Here is a 21,814-nt window from a genome sequence, read left to right on the forward strand (position 1 = left end):
CAGCATTACAGTCCTTGGGTCCAGCTCAAAGACTTCTTCCAATGAGAAGCCCAAATGATACCTTGTTTGCACCCTCTTTACACAGCTTGCTTTTGCAATCAACACCTGGCACTCTTCCCCTGGTTTCCCATGCACAAGTGTGGCCAGTTCTTTGACAAATCAGTGGGCTCCTTGACAGAAGGGCCTATGTCATTGTGGTTCCTCCACAATAACCAGCATTATGGCTAGATTGATGGTCCCTTACCAAAGGCCACATTTGGGGCAGGAAGTTTTTAAAAATGGGTGATTTACATATGTTTTCATAGTGTGCAGAGAGCACCTGAGTCACTCACTTGTGCCTCCCCATAGCACACCATTGGTTACCAAGTCTTGCTCCCATGTCACAGCATGGAGTGGAGGGAGCATATGATTTTGGGTCAGGAGATAGGGTGTGGATTTAGCTCTAGTATTTATTAACTGCTACTTAACCTCTTGCTGCCCAGTTTTCTCTTCTATAAAATGGATATAATTATGTCTATCCTGCCTATACCAGGGTAGTTATGAAGTTTGCTTAAAGGAGATAATAAACAGAGGTGTTTTTGTAAACTATTAAGTACCCCAAATATTGGGTATTGCCTTTGCTAACCTCTTCCTTTGGGTTGAGGCAGCTTTCCTTCAGAAGCCTCTAAATGGTCCCCTCTCCACAAAAACCCCTGTAGCCCCAGCATGGTGTGAGTGGGTTCAGGTTCCACCTTGCTGTCAGGTCTGCTAAAATCAGAAGGACACTCAGCACCACGGACAGCACCACACAGAGTGACTCCCTTCTGCTGCTGCTTCTCACTGCTAGGGCTCTGTGGGCAGCTCGCTGATACCCCTGGTCCCGTAATAAGAATACCAGATAACATCTACTGAATGAGTTCTACGTGCCAGGCACTGTGCCAAGTCTCTTAATGTATCATCTGGGTTAATAAACCTATCATATAGCTTGTTAGATACAGTCGATGGTCTTAAGCAACCGTTCCCACATCTTTCTAGTGTGCCTTCCTATACTGCAAAAGCTAGAAAGCTGAAAACTACATTTATAACACTCCCTTGCAGCTGGAGTTCTGAATACAGATCAGGTTCCATCGATTAGATGCACTGGAGATAGATTTATAAGGTGGAAGGGCAGAGGCGGCCATCTTCCTACTGCCTGGGCTGTGTTCTGCTGACAGTGTTGAGGAGGGGAAGGAGTTCTCTGCAGCGGATCAATGCTCAGTCTCTGGATCCCAGGGAGGGAGGGGCAAGAGGAAATTGTGGTGCAGGCTGCAGAGGCTCCCTGATTCTGCCTTGCAGGTGAGGGGATGTGAATTCATGGCTCCATTAGTCCCTGGCTGTGGCTGAGGAGTGGTCTTGTGGGTCAGTTCTGCTCTGTTTTGAAGACCAACCCAGGTTCTAACCCTTCTGGTGATTTTATGAGCAAGTAATTCCCCGAATTAAAATTGTGTTTGCTTAAAGTTCTTAGAGTGGCTTTTCCTTCCTGTACAAAACAACAGGTAGGTGCTATTATTATCCATTTTGGGCACAGAGAATCTCGGGCACTGAGAGGTTAAGTGACTAGCCGAGATCAGGCAGCTGGTGAGCAGTGGGACCTGAACCCAGGACATCTGACTCCCCAGCCCCACCCTAATCACTCTGCTACGTGCCATCCCCAAGGCAGAGAACACCGATCCCAGCAAACAGGAATAAAGCCCCCAGGCTAAATACAGAAGTTAAATGGAGAAAAGAAAAAGCTGACAGGGAATTTAGGGAACCAACTCCAGGCCTGAGTGGGCACAGCCCATGACAAAGCCTCAGAAGAAGGAGAGGACACGGATTGGTGAAAGGCCAGGCATGGTACTGGTGCCTTCGAATGGTCATCCCACTGACCATCACTAACACTAAACAGGCAAGCTAAGAGGTATCAGCCTAAAAGGTGGACATAAGTATCCCCACTTTATAGGTAGAAAAACTGAGACTCAAAGAGGCCAAGTAAAGGGCCTAAAGTTACACAGCTGGAGAGAGAGATAGAGAGGATTGGAATCTAAGAATCTGGTTCCACTACATCACGCAACCTCTGAAGGCATAACAGGAGAGAGAGCTGCCTTGCCCATTTCAGGAGGGCTATATTTCTACAGTCCAGGAAAAGAGGCTCCCCTGCCAGATCTGTATTGCGTCCAAGGGGAGGAAAGGCTGTGGGTGTCCAAGGCAGCTGGAGCACAGTAACGGGAGGTGGTAGCCATTTGGACTCTGGCTGGAGGCTGAGTGCACCAGCTTCCCCTCCACCCGTCTTGCCTCTGGGAGCCCCACAGAAGGCCCTCTCCTTGCTGGGAAGGTTTCTTCCCTTGCCTTCCAGACCCTGAACATCCACCAGGGCCCATGCCTTTCTGCCTCTGGCCCCCAGGTCAGCAAGCAGCCATGATAGTGTCCAAATGGGGCTGGAGGCAGGGGAGAGGCAGCGATGGGGATGTCATCGACACCCAGACGGCTAGGAGCTGGGTAGTGACAGGGAGACACTGGGAGATGGAGGGGCAACTCCCTACATGGCCTAAAAAGACAAAGTAGGAAGTAAAAACAGCAGGCTATAATGATGTTAAACTAGATGATTTCAATTCCAGAGAAAAGGAAGTGAGAGAGAATAAATGAAAATTATATCTGCAGAAAAAAAAAGATCAATTACCTCTGGGTGATGGAACTATGTTCTTTCACTGACCTTTTAAATTTTTTTTCTGAATTTGAAAAACTACTTAATATGAGCCTGTATTATTATTTATAATTAGAAAAAAATCATATTTAAAAAGGAAGGCTTGATATTTGTAGGCATACAATCAGCTTCCCTTCATTCTTTTGCATCACATTCTTCTTCCTCCTCCTCGAGTGCCCTTACTTTGACCAGCTGCCACTCAAACTTGTCAGTGGGGTTAAGGGGGTGCAAAGGCTGGGCTCTTGGGGTGGTATGTGGCCCAGTGGCTCCTCTGCAGGCTGCCTACTCAGAAAGAAGATTCAAGACCTGAATCTGAGGCCACCTCCTCCTCCCTCTCTCCACAGGGCCTGGCTGGGCCAGGTGCAGGAAGGTCAAGGCTTGTCCTCATACCATGTGGGCCAAGGTGGCCACCAGGCTCCTGGAGGTCTGCCTGGAAGCCAGAGGCACCCTCCCTCCCTAGCTGAATAACTCCTCCCGAGCCGTAGTACAATGCCGATCGCAGTGTCAAGACCCAGGTGCAGAGACTGGGAAGGGGGCTCGGGGGCTCTGCAGCACAGCTCTCACTTGGGCAAGTGGGGGCCAGCCTGCCCTGCCACCCTGCTCAGCCCTCCCTTCTGCCTTACCCCACCTCAATCAATCATTGGGAGATGGCAGCCACTGAGGCTCCTTTAGCACATTTGGAGGGTGGTCTAACGCTAGATTCCCATGGGGAAGGGAACAAAAAAGAAACAGGAGCCTCCTGGGCTAGGCCTGGCCTCTGGACTGTCTCTGGGGTGCCTGATGGAGGCCCTAGGGCACACTTTCCTCCAGATTATGAGGCATATTTACAGTCCCCCAACAGCCCTGTTGGGGCAGGAAAGATGACGGTCCTCAGTTTACAAATAAGGATGCTGAGGCCCAGAGAGGGTGAGGAGCCTGCCTAGGGTCACACAGCCAGCAGTGGTAAGGCAGGTGGAGGTGGAGGTCTGAAGCCAAGACCTGAGCTTTTGCATAGCTCACTGTTCCTCCTGACATCTGACCTCTTGGCTCCTGGCCTGCTCCAGGGGGTGGCCTCCCTGGTCCTAGGGACTCCCCTAGTCTTACCTCCCCTGTCTCCCTACAAGAAACCTCAGCTCCAGCAGGTGGATGGCGCCTTGTCTCTCAAAGGCCTTGGCTTTCTCTGCTCCATTCCTCTCCTTTGTGGAAAGGCCTCGTGATCCTCTCCACAAAAGAATGCTCCACTGTCAGGCCAGCTCAGCTCCGTTTCCTCCAGGCAGTCTACTCCAGGCACCCTGGGTCTCAGCATTCTAATCTTCCCCTCAACTCTTATTTAGAGTCCTCACTTAGCTTCTCCTGAGTTCTCTAAGGGTGGTGGGTGCTAAGGAGAATGAGATGTGTCTCTCCCTCCACCAACCTCATTCTAGAAGGCCTTGGCTAGGAGGCAGTTATAACATACTGTGAGTGAGAAGGGCTGCCTCAGGGGCAGGACTCACTGTGAGAGGAATGTCCAGGGATCCTTTCAGGACCAGGTGAGCCTGAGTTGTCCTGCAGGTCATGATGGAATCCACTGGAAGGGCTCTCTGTGGCTCTCCTTAACTTGGCCAACATGGCCTGTCCATCACTAGCTTCATCTCATCCAACTTTCCCCTCATTTCCATCCCCTGGCCCCTCCATCTGTCCCTCAATACCTGGAGCACATCACTTTCCCTCTTGCCACAGGGCCTTTGCATATGCTAGTCCTACCTGGAATGCTCCCCCATCCCATGAGTTAATTCATTCTTTCACTAGTTAATCTCAGCTCAATTTTTGCTTCCTTAGGGAAGAACGCCAGACCAGGTCAAGCCTCCACATTCCATCCTGGGAGACAGACATAGTGTGGCATTTAGGTGTGGGTCCCTAGGGAGAGCTAGACTCCTTGGGTCCCAATCCACCTCTGCTATGTACTAGCTCCATGTCTTTGGGCAAATGTCTTAGCCTCCCTGGGCCTCATTTATCTTCTCTGTAAAATGAAGATGTTATTAGCATCTACCTTATTGGGTGGATGTGAGGATTACATGAAACACTTAGAACAGTGCCTAGCACATAGCCATGGCTCAGTACAGTGAAGTATTACCTTCCTTGGAGCATCTAGTACATTTGATGTTTATTTACAGGATGACACAGCAGATGGCTGACTTCCTTAGTGGATGGAAAGTTCCTTGAGCCCAAGGCTGTGTTTGCTCATTATTTTCTCTGCTGCACTGGGTAGAGCTTAGTGCTTTACAAATATTTATTGTAATATTTGTAAGAAAGGAGTGATTGGCAATGAGGCTAGGGAGGGTCTCATCTGTCCCCCATGATCTCCAACTCAGAATGTTTTGGCTGGAGAGGCTCTTTCTTACCAATCCCCTAACCTAAGCCCCTCTTTCCACATGCTGGCTAACGTTTCCCTGGCTTCCAGTCTCCCGGGGCTGGGCAGCCTCTGTTGAGCTTCGTCCTCCCCTGGGCTCTGCTCAGTTAGTGGATTGGGGGTATGGTGAAATCTTGGAGGCATCCGTTTCTGCCTTGATTTGGGAAAAAAAATACAGCACATCTTATATCTGAGTGTTGTGGGAAAAAATATGTTCCCACCACAAGCTGGTGAAGCTGCAGGCTTCCATTCAGCCCTGAGTTATTGCCATAATTCCTGTCTCCGTGGTAACAAGTCCGGACTAAGCCTTCAGCTACAAAAGACTGGGCAAAGGCCTCAGCAGCAGCAGGACCCCCACCCCCAGGCTAAGATGCCGACAGTGTTGCTCTCTCCTCTGCTTCTTCCCTAATGGAGTCCTCTGCAGGAGTCCCAAGTGGACTGAGAGAGGAGGGCAGGAGAGATGCAGCTGCAGCAGAGACCCCAATCCATCCCAGATTCAGACCCAGTTACAGCCAGGAAGCAGGAGCAAACATTAGGATGCTACTGGGTGCCATCCTGCCCCAGCTTTGTCTGCCGCCAGATGGGCTCTGATGGCTGGTGTCACATGTTGGGGAGACAGACAACCAAGGCTGTGCGGCCAGGAGGTTGAGCCCCTGCCCACGCAGACCCAACGAGCTGCTGCTGATTCATTGATGTGCAGGTAGAACCAGCCTTAACGGAACACCTGCTCTGTGCTGGCCACTGGACTAGGAAGTGGGCAGGAAAGATAAATAGCAGATGCACCTGCCCTCCCAGAGCTCACAGTCAGGTGAGAGCAGACAATCAGAACAAAGAGTAACAGCTGCTGTGTTCAGTGAAGAAAGCTAGATGCAGACGGAACATGGAGAAGGCCATCGCCCATGCGGCTGCGTCTAGATTTTCTCTGGAAGGAGACTTAAGAAACTCTTGATACCTGGGAAACCCTAGGAAGGCAACGAGGTGAAGGCTAAGGCGGGGTGAGGGAAGACTTGCTTTTCATGATATTCTCTTGTTTACCTTTTGCATTCTTATATGTATATCTAACCAAATCAATCAAACAAACAAAAAGCAAAACTAAGATGAAAAGCACCATGTGACAGGTACTACACAATAGGGTGTGGCAACTTTATGCTATGCCCGGGGAGGAGGGATGGGCAGCTCTGCCATCAAGGGACTCAGAGTTCTCATCTGCAAGGGGTGAGTGTGTGTGTGTGCATGTCTGTCTCTGTACCTGTGTGTTTGGGATGTGTGGACCTACTGTTGACTAATGTCCCTCCAAAGTTCATGTCCACCTAGAATCGCAGAATATGACCTTACTTATGTGACTATGTGTGGTGATGGATGTTAACTGGACTTATTATGGTGATCATTTTGCAATATATACGGATATCAAATCATTTTGTTGTATACCTGAAACTAACATAATATTATCAATTACACCTCAATTTTAAAAAAGAAAACCTTATTTAAAAATAGGGTCTCTGCAGATATAATTAATTCAAATAAAGTCATACTAGATTAGGGTGGGCCCTAAATTCAATGACTGGTGTCCTTACAATAAGGCTACACAGAGACACACAGGGAAGAAAACCATGTGAAGGCAGAGGCAGAGGCTGGAATGATGTAGCTACATGGCAAGAAACGCCCAGTGTTGCCAGCAGCCACCAGAAGCTGGAAGAGGCAAGGAAGGATTCTTCCCTAGAGCCTGCAGAGGGAGCATGGCCCCGCCAGGAGTTTGATTTTGGACTTACAGCCTCCAGAACTAGGAGAGAATAAACGTCTGTCAAGTCACCCACGTTCTGGTCATTTGTCACCGCTGTCCTAGGAAACAAATACAATAGGTCTATGCATTTGTATTTGTGTATTTTCAGCTGTGTGTATCAGTGGGTTCTGAGTGTGTGTGTATCTGTGTGTGTTTTGGGAGATATTTGGGTGTGTTTCGGAATGTGCTTGTGACTATAATTTGAATTTTGGGTACTTGTGTGTGTTTTGAGGTGCATGCAGGTTTATGTGTTCATATATGTGCATGTTGAATTGTGCACATGCATGCATTTATGCGTGTGTGTATTTGTGTGTTTTGGAGTGTTTGTGAGCATATGTGTAAGTAGCCGATGATCTCTAGGGTCCTTCTTAGCTGCAACATTCCAGAAGTCTGTCCTTGAGAGGGTGCTGGCCAGTGGTAGTGGAGACAGACCAGCATCAAGGCTAGGATGGAGCAGTACCTCCTCCGGTCTAGGGCCACCTAGGAGGTCTGCGGGAGAGTTCCCCCGTTGCACCTGCCCTGTCAGCAAAAGAGTCTCAAGGTCAGGAATGTGGGTCTAGAAGGAGCCATACCCCAAAGGCCCAGCCCGAGAGCCTTCTTGGAAGCCTTCAGCAGAGCAGAGACCCCTGAGAGAGACCCCCCTCCCATGAATCTGAGTTACTTTGAAACATTAGAGCAGCATTTCTCAAACTCTGGTGCATCAGCATCACTTGGAGGGCTTGTTACATCACAGGTGGCTGGGTCCCCCACCACAGTTCTGATGCAGTAGGTCTGGGGTGGAGCCTGAGAATCTGCATCTCTACTAAGTTCCTGGGTGATGCTGACACTGCTGGAACTGAGACTGTGTTTTGAGGTTGACTGCATTAGACCACATAACAGGGGATAGAGGTTCCTTCTCCCTCTTCCCCAGGCCTTGCACGGGTATCCACATCTTTTAGGACAGGCTCTAGAAAATTCAGGCCTGTCAGGCTCAGACCTATTCTTGAAGTCTGTCTCTCACAGTCACCCATCTGTCACTCATGAAATCATTTATTCAGCAAAACAATGGGCCAGACTGTCCCCTGCCCTCAAGGCACTTATAGTCTAGGCACAAGATTCTAGTGGGTACAAAGACCCCTAAAGAAACCATGACAGGTCTGTATAACTGGACTCTGAAGGCCTGCTGCAGGGGTGCTAGGAGCACTGAGGAGGAGCCCTTGACTGAGGTCTGAGCAATCCAGAAAGGCTGCCTGGGGGAGGTGTCAGCCAAGGCAGCTCTTAAGGGGTGAACAGCAGTGGTCGCATTAATTGAAGGCTTACTGCCAGCCACTGCGAAGACATTGCAAGCACGAGCTCTTGCAGTCCTCACAATGATCCTAGGATGGGAATTATTGTCACTGAAGGGAGATTTGAGCCCAGAAAGCCTGTCCCAGCCCTGAGCACATATACGGCTTTTGATCTGAAGAGGAGTTGTGGTGTGGAGGCCAGGGCAGGACATTCCAGGAGCAGACGATGGGTGCACCAATGCAGAGAGGGACATGGGCTCAGACTGCATTCAGGCGTTCCCCAGCTGGAAACATACCACCCCTAGAGGCAGCAGATTTGGGAGGAACTCCACGCTGGCTGCCTCAGGTGGGAGCTGGAGAGAGGCAGAGGGAGAGTGCTTGCTCTCTAAGTGCAGCTGCTCCAGTGATGGGTGGGAGCCAGATGGCAGAGGCTGTGGGTCTGGCTCATATGGCTTCACTTGGCCTGGGGCCAGACAGGGGACACAGGGGCCTGAGAATCACAGAGCTATGGGGGTGGGGGCACTCTATTTATAGACTTGCTTGTGGTGAAGTCTAGCCCTAAGGGAAGCTGCAGAGTGACTGGCTGGCACAACCTCCATGACTTAGGGTGGCCCCCAGTCCTGGTCAATGGGCAGTCTCTGCGTGGCTCTAGGGGTCCCTGGCTGCCTCAACTAGTGCCCAAACCCCCATACCAGGGGCCATCCTCCTTACAACCTTGCTCCTGCCCCCTGGATCGAGGGTAAAGAAAGACACTCTGAGCCACGCTGAATGGGTGCTCAATAAATGACCTGAATCCAAAGGATGGAACCAGAGGAAATGAGCTCCAGCCACAGCAAAAGATATTCTAGCTAGACACAAGGAGCACTGGCTTGGGATACTCAAGGGAGAAAAGAGACTATCTTCTGGGGAAGGAAAGAGACTTAACCTTGAGTCTTTGACAGTCTGCCTGTCTGGAAAAAATACGGTGGGGATGTTTCTCTCCCTTTCCTTCACTAGCTTCTCCATCAGATCTCACCTATGTTTTGTTCCCTCTGTCCTTTCCTGCTGGCCTTCCATTTCTGCCTTCTTTGTCCAAGTGGGCAACCTACCCCCCCAATTATCTCAGTGTTGCTGAGGGCCTCTGAACTTGGGCACACTCAATTCAGCCAATGTTCACTGAGCCCTACACCTGCTGGAGATGAAAGAATCCCAGACTCGCCTATCAGGTGAGAGATCAGACAGTTAAACCATTGCCTACACCCAAGGAAAAGTAAGGGCCGTGCAATGAGAAAAGAAAGGTGTATGAGCCAAGGTGGCGGGGCTGAGAGATCGCAGCCTCAGGGGGCCAGGGAAAGCTTCAGGAGGGGCAGGTGGGATTACTAGGCTGACAGAAACCAGTGGAGGCAAGGGAAGTTTGGGCAGAGGGGACAAATGAGTGGAGTAAGGAAGCAGAGAGTGGAATATTCCAGAAATGGTAGGTAGACTGGATTGGCTGCAGAGCTGGGGTGAGAAGAATCTGGTGAGATAACAGACAGGTTGGGGCCTGACCAGGAGGTCCTGAATCTCAGGCTGAATGATTTGCACTTACTTGTGTAGGCAGTAGGGAGCTATTGAAGGTTTCAGAGGAAGAGCATGACATTATCTGGGCTGAGACTAGAAGGGCTTCTAGATTTTGCTCCTATCCTAGGATCTCCTAAAAGGTATCTGGCCCTGATTTTGAGCCCACAGACTTCTCAGGGGTTCCCAAGGGGAGTAGATAATTGGTGTCTCAAATGTCACCTTTTTGGTAAGGCCAGACCTAATGACCTTATTAAATAACTCAACTTCCCTGGCACTCCCGATCCCCTTTTCCATCTCTGTTCTTCCATCACATTTATCACCTTCTAACATATTTCACCCATAGTTTATGCTGTTTACTGTCTGCCCCAACCTCATTAGAATGAAGGCCCCATGAGGGCAGGGTGCATGTCTGTTTTACTTGCTGCTGAATATTCTAGTGCCCAACGTAGTGCTTGGAATCCCAGCAAATTCATTCATGTGCTGAATAAATCAAGGGAAAAATACCACCCTGCATGAACCAGCATGGTCTGGCTTGTTTCCTCCCCATCACTTCACTCCTGGCTTCCTGAACTTGGCAGTGCCCGAGTGGAAAAATCTCTGAGAAAATCAGCCAGAATTCTGCTTCTTCCCTGCTGGGCCTCTCACCCCTGCCAAGAATCTGGGAAGATTTGGACTGTTCCTCCTCCTCTACTCAACCAAAAACACCACCACTTCCCTTCATCTGGGAGTAGAAGTCAGGTGAAGAAAATGTCAGTTAAGGGAAGCAAGAGGCTTGCAGGACTGAGGCAGCCCCAGCAGGTAGCCTGGAAGAACAACTCTGATGGACTGATCAGATTAACTGCAAATTAACAAGTGCCCATTGCTGCAGGCACTATACAGGGGCCCTGAGCATTTTGTTCCACTTTGGTCTCCCAACAACCCCATGAAATGGGTATTATCCTCCCATTTTACAGATGGAAAAAAAGAGGCTCAGAGATGCTGATATGGCTGAGCTCTTCCTGCCAGGTGAGAAGCCCCATTATGGACATGGTCCGTCCTCTGACCCAGTGCTCATTTCTCCATGGCGCATGGCCTCTCTTCTGTCAGAGAAGCAGCTGAGATGCAAGGAGAGGAACTTGCTGAGTTCTCTGTCCAAAGCACCAGATCACGGTGGTCTCTGCTGGCCTCGGGCTTCCCACCTGAGCTACAGGAGCTGAGGTTTTGGCCACTTCCCAATGATGAATGAGGACAATGACGTCACGTCTGCCACCCGGCCTGAGCCCATAGGAGAGTGAGAGTTTTAACTATGGGCACTGCCTGCTCTGGCTTGTGGCTGAGTAGTCCTCTCTGCACTCTGCTCTGTACCATGAAGGCTGGAGTCCAAAATAGGGCTCCCTGCCTTTGCAGCCCTAACAGATGCAAGGGAAACTGAACCTCCCCCTGTGTTTAGATCCAACGCCCAACATCGATGGCTTCCCATGGCCAGGCCACCACTGGGGAGGCAGAATAGCCTGGATCAAATCCCCAGCTGTGGGTTCCTAGCCTAGGAATTCAGTTCACTCACCTTGAGAGTGGAAACCCTCTCTCTCAGCAAACATTACTGATTCCTTATTATGTGCAAGGGAAAAATAGAATTTCTACCTTTGAGGCCCTTGAAGAACAGGGTAGAGCATAGTCAGTAAATAGGCAATGGGGAGCCATGGATGATTTTAGAGCAGGGGAGTAAGAAGACTGTACTGTGCTTTAGGGAGGTCTAGTTGGAGGAGAACAGGCTTTCGTAGTGTGCTATAGGTTTCAAGGGCTTTAAAGATATTAACTTGAATCTTCATAGTAACCCTAGGGTATGCTGTTATTCCCATTTTATAGATGAAAAAACTGACTACCTAGAAATTACAAAGCTAGCACGTGGTGAAGCCGGGAACTGAATCCACCTGGCTCCCGAGCCTGCCTTCTTTACCATTATTTGCTGCTGTCTCTTCCAGTGATCTAGACTAGGGGAACAAGGGTCCAGCAAGAGCTGGGCAGTGGGCATGGCCGGAGGGAGGGAAGTGGAACACTGCCTGTGGTTTAGACTCCTTGCCTTGGAGGGCTCTTATGAGGCTGGACCAGGAAATTATTAGGGAAATGTGAACATCAAGCACTTTGATCTGCACAGAAAAGAACTATGTCTAAGATTACTTTTATTGATAATAGCAATAATGACCATGTTCTTGGCCAACAGCCCATACAGGATAACTTCTTTCATGGAAAAGAGATTTTAGAGACTCTCAGATAGAAAAATCTTATCACAGTTATAGCCTCCCTTGACTATGCAATCCTTTCTTAGTTTTACTTATTAACTTACTTACTTAAACAGGGAAGAAAGCCTCACTTTAATGCTAACCTGGCTTTAATACATTCTAGTTTTGGATGTCTGATCTCCAATGTCCCTTTCACAAAGAGGGATGTGTTTGTGGGTGTCACCAGGTAGATGGAAGGAGAGGAAAGGAGCAGGGTTGTTGGGGCCGTGGGCAAAGGCTGGCTGAAGTCAGGTGGAAAGAAGGCAGCTGAACCCAGGAAGGGCTGCCTGAGACCCAGGGTCTTCCTGTACTGTTTTGATGAGATTATACCTGATTCCTCTGAAATGTTCAGCTACAACATTTTAAATGACACTGTTGATATTAGTAATGCTTGAGAAGTTAAAAGAAATTGAGGTTGGATTATATCACTTAGAGTCCTTCCAGCTCCAGCAGTCTATGAAGATATCATCTGTCCTAATCTTTTCCGAAGGAAAAATTGTCAAGAGGCAGGGAACTCTCAGAAGAGCAGTGTCTGGCTGGGTCTGGGCCTGTACCCAAACTGGGGTCAGCAGGGCAAGAGCCACTTGGGACCCAGCTAGCAGCTCAGCCTGGGGGCATCCTAATCAGACCCAGAGTCTCTGGCCCCCTTCCCAGGTCTCGGGAGCCAGGGTCACCTGGGACAGTGTCCTCTGCAGAGGGGGCTGGGCCCTTCCTGGCCTCTTCTGTTAGGTCGTGGGTTTAGGAGGGCTCAGGAGGGCCTTTGCTCAAGCGTTGACTAGAAAGACCAGGGCCACAGGCTGGAAGAATGAGCTGGTGCTCAGGACTTAGCCCTGCTGGGTGGGACAATGGCAAGAACACCTACCTGGAGCAGCAGGTGAGGTCTGGGACTCAGGCAGATGGGCTGTCACTGGCCCTCCTTCCTCTTAACCAGTCCTCAGGTACTTCCAAGTGTCCCGGCTGCTTCTCTGCTTAATTCCTGACCACAAAGCTGGCTCCTCCAAGGCTCTGTGGCACAGGGACAAAGAAGAACTCTCAGTGCAGGCGGGCATGTATCCCAGTCTTTCCCCAGCTTCCCCACGGCTCCTTTCCCAGCCCAAGCAGGACAGGTCGCTCCCAGGCCCAACAGGCTTGTCAGTATTTTCCCACAAGGCCTGCCTCAGGGGAGCTATTACAGGGTGAGGAGCATCCCAGATGCAGCCATGACCCCCAGTCAGCCCCTCATCTCCATATCCAACTGCTCAGCTCTAGGGTGGGTGAACCAAGGAGTCATCCGTCATCCAGCCGAGCAGGGGCCTGAGGGAGGGGAGCACAGACAGAACACTGCATCGGGTGTCCCTGCACCTAGGTCTGCTTTGCTCTTTACCCTTGGTGAGCTGCAGGGCCCTCTTTCCCTCACTGGACATACAGACACTGCCTGCAGTGCTGAGCTGGGGAGATCAGAGAGATCCATAACCATCAAGTGACTTCAAGCAAGAGTTCAGAATCATCTTGGAGCGAGGGTCTTGCTAAAATGCAGGTTTAAGGGCCCTATCCTAGCCCACTGAATGAGAATCTCCAGGAAAGTGCCTGGGAACATGCACTTTAACAGGTTCCCCACGTGGAGACACATGAACTAAACCCGATGGACTACATGTTGGGAAAGGGCCGACAAGTCCAAGGATGCAGCTTTGATCACATGCATGACGGGTCACAGGTCCCTCTCCTGAGCACCATCATAGGAGCCCAGTCCCTGCAGACTAGCCAGGGGTCCCGGGCAGCTTGCTGAAACCTTGGCAGGTGTCATTTTCCTCATGAACAAAAATGCAGATTGGAGGTGATCTCTTGGGCCCTTCCAGGTATAAAATTATGAATGTAAGAAGAGGTGAACCCACTGAGAAATGAATTTAAAAAGAAAGTTTAGGGTGAGGCATTTTAAGTAGTATTCTCCCTGTATAGCTGGTTTCTTCTTAAATTTACTTTTTGAGTTCTGAAAATAACACACTTATGGGGGAAAAAAATCAAACTATTCAAGATAAGACACAATGAAAAATCTCCCTGCTAACCCAGACCTCTGCTCCACTCCCAAACATAAACATTGTCAAGTTTCCTGTTTGTTTTCTTCAATAATTTTTCCATAAATAGTGACAAATATATATCTATGCCTGAATCTTTATTTTAAACTCAACCAGGAACATATTCCCAAACTCTATCTTTGTTTCGTAGTTAATATACATCTCACAGCTCTGCATAGTTAAGAGTCAGATCCTTTATGCCTCTAGCAGCTCATAATGTCCCACTGAACAATGCACTGTGATTTATATGAATCTGTCCTTGTCGGTGGATGTTTAGGTTGTTTCTACATTTTTGCTGCACAAACAAAGCTACAGTGAACATCTTTGATTATTCATCTTTGTGGATATGCATGAGGTTAGCTGTAGGACAAATCCCCAAGGGTAACGGGTGGAAGGTTAGGTGGAGCCAAATTGTCCTCCAAAGAGGATGAACCAGTTTGCACTGCCCCGCCATGCATGAAGAGTGCCTGTTGTCCTCCACCCTCAACAACACTGAATTATTGAATTTTTAACCTTGGCCAGTGTGAGAGTTGAAAATGATATCTTGTTTCAATGTGTAATTCTTTAAATATCAGAAAGGGTAGGCATTATTTTCATGTTTATTGATTGATTAGCCTTTGCATTTGTTTTTCTGTGAATTGTCTATGTTCTTTCTAATTTATCTTACTGGTTTTTAAGAGTTTTTTCTAAGTTAAAGCAATTGGGGGTGGGGAGGGTATAGCTCAAGTGGTAGAGCCCATGCTTAGCATGCATGAGTTCCTGGGTTCAATCCCTAGTACCTCCTCCAAAAATAAATAACCTAATTACCTCCTCCTGGCCCCTGCCAAAATAAATTTCTTAAAAAGGCAATTAACTTTTTGTCACGTGTATTGCAAATTGTCATTTGTCTCCTTTTTAACTTTATTTATGGTACCTTTTGCCTACAGAAATTACAGATTTTTCTGTACTAAGAAGTCTTTCCTATTAGAGGATTCTAAAACTATTTACCCATGTTTTCTACCAGTATTGTTAGGGTTTTCTTTCTTTTTAATCTTTCCTCCTTTAAAACTTTCTTTCTAGACTCTATTTCACTGTTAGGAGTGTGGTAGGCTCAGCTTTGTTTTTTTCTCCAAGGGGCTAGATAGTTATCTCAAAGTCATGTTTGAATAATCCATTTTCTCTTCCCACACTCTCCCTCCAGATTCAAAATCTCAGTTTAACTATGTATTAGGATGGATGGCAAAGAGCATGACCTCCGAGTTAAGTGCTGGTTCAAATTCCACCTTCAATGGATCTAGAAGTTACCTGACCTTCCTATGCCTCAGTTTCCTCATTTAAAAATGGGATAACCGAATTACATAGGGAAAAATAAAGGGAAACGAAGTATTAGGGAGATTATCAGGTAGTTCATTAAGAAACATTATATTATTTCTATGGACTTAAGGATATTTGTGGTACTTAGCTTTCTAACACTTATTATTTGATATGATTTCATGTTTTATTCTACATAAATAAAATATTTCTAACTTTGAAAAAAATGAGACAATAATAGCACTATCTGCATAGGGTTATTGTGAGAATTAAATGAGTTTTTTAAGGTAAAGGACGCAGAAAGCTGAAACTTTGTGCTGTCTGCAAGAGACTCATTTTAGCTGTAAAGACACACGTAGGCTGCAAATGAAAGGAAGGGAAAAGATATTCCATGCAAATGGTAACCAAGAGACCAGGGGTGGCCATATTTATATCAGACAAAATAGATTTTAGGTCAAAAACTGCCACAAGAGACAAAGAAAGATATTATATAATGATAAAAAGTCAATTCCCCAGGAAGACGTAACAATTATAAATATACATATATATATATATATATGCACATAACAGCAGAGCACCCAAATATATGAAGCAAACATTGACAGATGGAAGGGAGAAATAGTAACACAATAATAGTAGATTTTAATAAGTTTCTTTCAATAATGAGTAGAACAACCAGACAGAAGATCGATGAGGAAACACAGGACTCGAATATGTTCAATAGTATAGAACAACTGGACCCAATAGACATACACAGAACACTCCACTCAGCAGCAGCAGAATACGTATTCTTCTCAAGTGTACACAGAATACGCTCCAGGCTGGGTCATGTGTTAGGCTACAGGTGAGAGGTGTAGAACAGTGCCTGGCACATGCATAATACTTTATGTTGGTGATTACTTTTATCACCACCACATATTAGATGTGCTTGGGTCTTTGTCTAGATAGACTTTTTTGTTTCATTGATCTGTGAGCCAGTTCCATTACTCGACAAATATCTATAATTATGTGTGAGGCCCTGTTCTAACTGCTGGGAACCAGGAATAAGCAGCAGTAGTAAGAGCTGATTTGGCCCCCTCTGGTTAGACTTACTTCTAGTTATTTTTAGTTATTTTACTGATATTATAAATATTTCCTTTCATTATATTTTAAAAGAGGCTGAAGTGTATAGACAGGAAAGCTATACACTTTTGTTTTTAATATTTATTAGCAGTCATCTTACTATATTCCTTTATTATTTCTAATAGTTTTTTTGATGGACTATCTCTTTCTTTTCGTTCTCCAGATGGCCAATCTTATCATCTACAATTTAAATAGATAAACTGGCTTGCCTTTACAACTTATATTTTCAACATTTGTATTGGTTTGTACTTCTAGAGAAGTGTTAAAGAATGAAGGTAATGGTGGTCACTTTTTCCTTGTCTTATATATATATATACATATATATATATATATATATATATATATATATATATATATATATATATATATATATATATATATATATATATATTCCTTTATACACAAACACACAAACAGATACAAATTGTCCATTTATTCCCATTAGAGTTAAAACCAGGGACATATGTTGAATTTTATCAAATGCCTTTTAGATATTTTTAGCTTTTATGGAACCGTTTATGTAATTTTTTTCATCTCTTTTGAACAACCGTTTGGTTCAATTATATTAATAGTTCTCCTAATACTGAATCTATATCTCTAGAATATAGCCCCACTTGTTTGTGGTGTATTCACCTTTTTAACATAATGCTGTGTGAGTCTATTTGTTTCTATTAATTTCTGAATTTTTCACCAATATTCATAAATGAGATTTTCGGGCAGTATTTTTTTCTCTTTTTTTGTGCTATCTTCGTCAGCGTTGTGATGGCTTCATAGACTACTTTGGAATCTTTCCTTTTCTACAATCTAGCACAGTTGGTGCAGTTTAAATAACATTGGAATAATCTCTTCCTTGAAGGTTTGGTAGAAATTTAAAGCTGTCTAAACCTGGGGGCTTTTTGGAGTGGAGTTTTATGACAATTCAGTTTCTTCCATGATTGTTGTTCTGTTGGGGTTTTCTAGTTCCCCTGGGGTCAAACTGATGATTTATATTTTCTCAGAAAACTATCAGTTTCAGCTGATTTTCAACTGAATTTTCACGTGGTTGAGCATAGTGTCCTCAAAGAATTCTATTTTCTCTGTATCAGTGGCTATTTCCCTATTTTAGTGTTCAATTTGATGTATTTAGCTTATGCCTCCCCTAACCCCCATTAGATTATCTGGACTTAAAAAAAATCATCAAATGACATTTTTTTCCCAGAAGCCTATTTACTATGTACATAGCCCAGAAGTAGAGGATCTGGATTCAGGGATGAAGATGAGGAAAGTAGCAGGGGAGGGGCAGCTTGACAAACATTTAAAAAGTGCAGAGAGCCTGCACACATACTCCCTGGCCTTGAACACCCTACATCTCCTTTCCCCAACTCCCCTCACCCAGTTAAACCTGCCAGCTCTCACCCTTTCTTTGACACCCAGCTGTCACCCTCTTGGAACCTTTCCTGATTTCCCTGGGAAAAGTCAATGTTTTTCTTCTGATGTCTGTTTACTTTTTCTTTTTTTCAAATTGTGAAAAATTCTAGACACAAAAAATTTAAAAGTATAAAACCAAGAGAATTAACAAATGTTAACATTCTGTCATTTTTGCTTCAGATCCTCTTTGTTAAAAGAAGAGTTACTGACAAATTAGAAGTCCTTTCTTTTACCCTTTCAGTCGTAGCACCTTCTCTCCTTCTTCAAGACCAGCCCAAGCACGGAGTTGGTAGGTATTACAGCACTGCAACATGCTTGCATCCGTAAATCACAGATACTGTTGTGACTTTTATTAAAATTAAATTTTCACTAATGGTACTATTCTGCAATTTCCTTTTGGGGGGCAGTATTGTTTTCCTTTTTGGGGGGCAGTATTGCTTTTGAGATTTATTCATGATAATATAGAATATGTGTGTATACATATATATCAGCTTTCTTGAGGTATAATTTAGAAAACATAAAATTCCCCAATTATTTATACTTTGACTGCTGTATAACATCACAGTTTTACTTGCCTACTCCTGTACTGTAGATATTGAGGTTGAGACCTCTTTTTTGTGTTTCAAACACTGCTGCCCTAGATATCCTTGGAACTGTCTTCTTATGCCCATGTGTGAGTTTCTCTGTGTACTTATACAGCTAGATGTGAAACTGTTGGTCATAAAGTACGTACATTTTCAGCTTTAATTGCCATTGCCAAAATGTCCCCTGGTGCTTTGTACTGACATTATTGGAGCATTTCTGAAGCTGTTGTCATTATCCGTTGACTTGCCTACTTGCCCCTTCCCCATGAATTACTGGAGGGCATGTGTGTGACTGGCACTCAATGAACACTTGATAAATGAAAGGATGAGCTCACTGTCTAGCAGAAGACACAAATGGGACAAGTGCATTAAGGGCTAGGAGACCTCCTCTGGCTGGGATCCAGGGAAGGCTTCCTGGAGCAGGTGGTATTTGAGTTGGGGGTTTGAAGAGCAGGGAGACTCTGAATAGATGAAGATGGGGATGAGAACAAGGACTGAGCTGGGAGGGGGAAGTTGGGTGGACAGTCCAGAGTACATTTGATTTGCTAGAGTATTGGTTCTTAGCCCAGCCTGGGGTGAAAGGGTAGAAAAGCCAGGTATGTATATTTTATAAAAACATCAAGGTGATCTGATACGTTCTCCCATCCCCATGCAGGAAGAGCTTCTGAGCTGGAGCAGGGTGTGAGGGAAGAGTGAAGGAAGCAGGAGGGCAGATTAGACAAGGTATTTTGGGCATAACCCAAGATGAGTCTTCAATGGCAGGCTCTGGGGAGCCAGTGGGAAGTGACCAGGTCAGAGCTGAGCTCCAAGATGATTCATCCAAGAAGCATGCAGGTAGCTGGGATACTCAGCTGTTGGAATAAGGCTTAGGTCCTCCCAACCTCTTTCCCTCCTCTGTCTCTGGGAAAAGAACAGGGCCACAGGGCCTGGGTCTCCTCTGCAGACCCACAGGAGAGCACTGGGACTTGGGCTCTACCTGCTCTTCCATTTTGCAGTTCTGTGAGCCCAGGCCAGGGGCTTGCTCATCGCTTCCTGTCCCCTCCATCCTCACTGCTCTGTGCAGGTGCCTGGACCAGGGCTCCGAGGAGCCCCCTCTGTGAAGTGTGGAGCCAGGGTCTGGCTGCCCAACATCTCCTCCCTCTGCCTGGGCTCAGCTATCCTAAACACACCTTCAGTGAGTCCCAGAGCATGGCGTGGGGGTGGGGTGGGAATCCTATCCTTCCACTTTCCCTGCTGTCCTTCAGCAAAACCGAGCTCTGGGCACCCTGCCCAGAGTGGGAGGGAAGGGGAAAACACATGACCTTCCTTCCGAGTCCTTTTGTCTTAAGCAACTTCAGCAAAACCACCAGAAGCAGCAAGTGCAGGTGAGTGGAGGATGTGTCGGCTGTGCCCTGGGCCAGTTGGGTTCTGCCACTTTTGTGAATGCGTGTAGTTGTGGCTATTGTGACCTCTCTCAGACTCAGCTTTCTCATCTCTCAAGTGGGCTACTCACACTCGCTCTGCCCCTCTCCTGGGTGTGCAGAGGATTAAAAAGTAATGTGAGGTCGCTGAGTGGCACCAGGATCCCAGGCCAGGGACACTGTTCAGGCTCATGTGCTCCTGGTGCCTGAGAAGGTCTCCCCAAAGCCTAACCTAGTTCGTGGGCCTGGGCACACTAGGTCCCAGCCCAGGAGGGATCCCTGACCCAGTAACAGCCTGCCTGCTGTACTGAAGGACACCCCCACACCTGCCCACCCTGACTCTGACTCTGAGAAGACATCTCCCTCTACCAGGTCCTCAGGGATCTGAAGCTCTTTTTAAGGGAACAGCTCAGCTCCAACAGTGTCTGGAAGAACAACATCATTGGTCAGTGGTTGCCAGCCAGTCCAGAGACCCCAGGACCACTGGCCACTGAGCAGGTAAAGGGGTGAGCTAAGGGAAAGAAGGGGGCTCCCAGTCACTAAGCACACATCTGACACCTTTCTACTTCCTCCCATTCATCCTCCAAATGGCCCCATGCAGTGGGGGTTATTTCGCCATCTGTGAATGGAAGACTCAGAGAGGTGAAGCAAGCAGGCACTGAGCAGGTGGAAACCCAGCTTCCAAGTGCCGCCAGGCAAATTGTCTGCTGTGCCTGTCCTCCATGCTCCCAAGCCCTCCATCAAGCACAGTCGGCCTCCACATCAAAAACCCAACAAACAGCCAGACCCCTTGTCAGTTGGCCATAGGTCCATCTTGCTCACAGGTATCACCACAGAATTCAGGATGCCCTGCTCCTTTGCCAGGACCCCATGGCCTGAGGCCAGTGTCCCTCTGGCTGGGCACAATTCTGAGAAGACTCAGCCAGAGGGAGGAGAAGGCTCCTATCTCTGGGGCCACCTTCTCTGCTGAGGCCACCCAGGGATGGGGAAAGTAGGATTGGCTTCCGGCTGGAAGCTGGCCTGGCCTCTCTGCCTCCAATCCTCTGAGGCTTCCAGAGGCCCCGACTTGGCATGAACAAGGGTCTGCAGGCACAGGGCTCTGCCATTCCTCAGCCACCCCAGCCCAGCTCTTCAGAGCTTGTCTTCAGAGTGCGCGTGCAAAACAGAAGATTAGAAGAGGGGAAAAGCAGAAGGAGGGAGCCCAGGACACTTAGATCTTGGTTTTCTAAGTGGGCCCAGGCTTCAGTTCCCTTTGGGAACACAGCTCATCACCAGGAGGAGGCAGGAAGTGACAGTGGGGCACCTTCACCCCTCTCACCCTGCCTCTGCATGTTTCCGTCCTGGCCTCAGGCGTGCTGGGAAGGAACATGATGGCTTGGGTACAAACCCTGCCCTAGAAATACAGGACACAGAGTTCTGCTCACTGATGCTCTTCTAAAGAGCCACCCTCAGTTGGCCCAGAGCAATCCAGACTGCTCTAGAACAAGGACACATCATACCTCATGAGCTGCCCACGTTCTCGTCTCAGTGGTCCCAGTTCTCGTCTCAGCTCCTCTGTCATCCTATTTTGCACAAATTGCACTAGACACCTCCTGGGCAAGAACAAGGAGCCCAGTTTATACCACTCATGCTGATGTGTGAGTGAGCTGCAAAAACCACTGCTCTCCTGGAGAATGGAAGACAAAAGAACAGCGGACCCCACAGCAGGCAAAACAGTGCACTAAAAGCTACTGATCTCACTCGAAGCTGAGCACTTTCCCTAAGCGCCTGCATTACAGCCTTCCCAGAGTGAGCCTATCCATGGTCCTAAATGCCCTGTGGACTCCCCACATCTGGACACTCCGTGCAAAGAGCTCCCAGCACTTTACACCCATTATCTCTATGGTCCTTCCACCAGCTGCTTCCCAGGAAGGAGCAGAGTAGAGTCCACAGGATTCGGGAGTCAGTAGGGAGGATCCAGGCCTGCAGGAAGGTCCACTGTGCTACCAGTCACCAGCATTTTATGAATGGAAATCCTGTTAAAAGTCATAGGCAATCAAGAAGGAGGGA

At 47.3% G+C, this 21,814-nt stretch overlaps 1 protein-coding gene across 2 annotated transcripts in view; it reads right to left on the reverse strand.

Annotated features, from left to right (window-relative positions):
• The window catches only part of TMEM63C (transmembrane protein 63C), a 90,069-nt gene that overhangs the window by 44,828 nt on the left and 23,427 nt on the right, over positions 1–21,814 (reverse strand). For both annotated transcript variants that reach the window (XM_074365199.1, XM_010947902.3), the window contains exon 2: positions 12,774–12,916. The gene's annotated coding sequence lies outside the window, so the exon portion shown is untranslated. The remainder of the gene's footprint in view (positions 1–12,773; positions 12,917–21,814) is intronic.

This window comes from Camelus bactrianus, chromosome 6 (genome assembly GCF_048773025.1).
Source record: "Camelus bactrianus isolate YW-2024 breed Bactrian camel chromosome 6, ASM4877302v1, whole genome shotgun sequence".
NCBI classification, from domain to species: Eukaryota; Metazoa; Chordata; class Mammalia; order Artiodactyla; family Camelidae; genus Camelus; species Camelus bactrianus.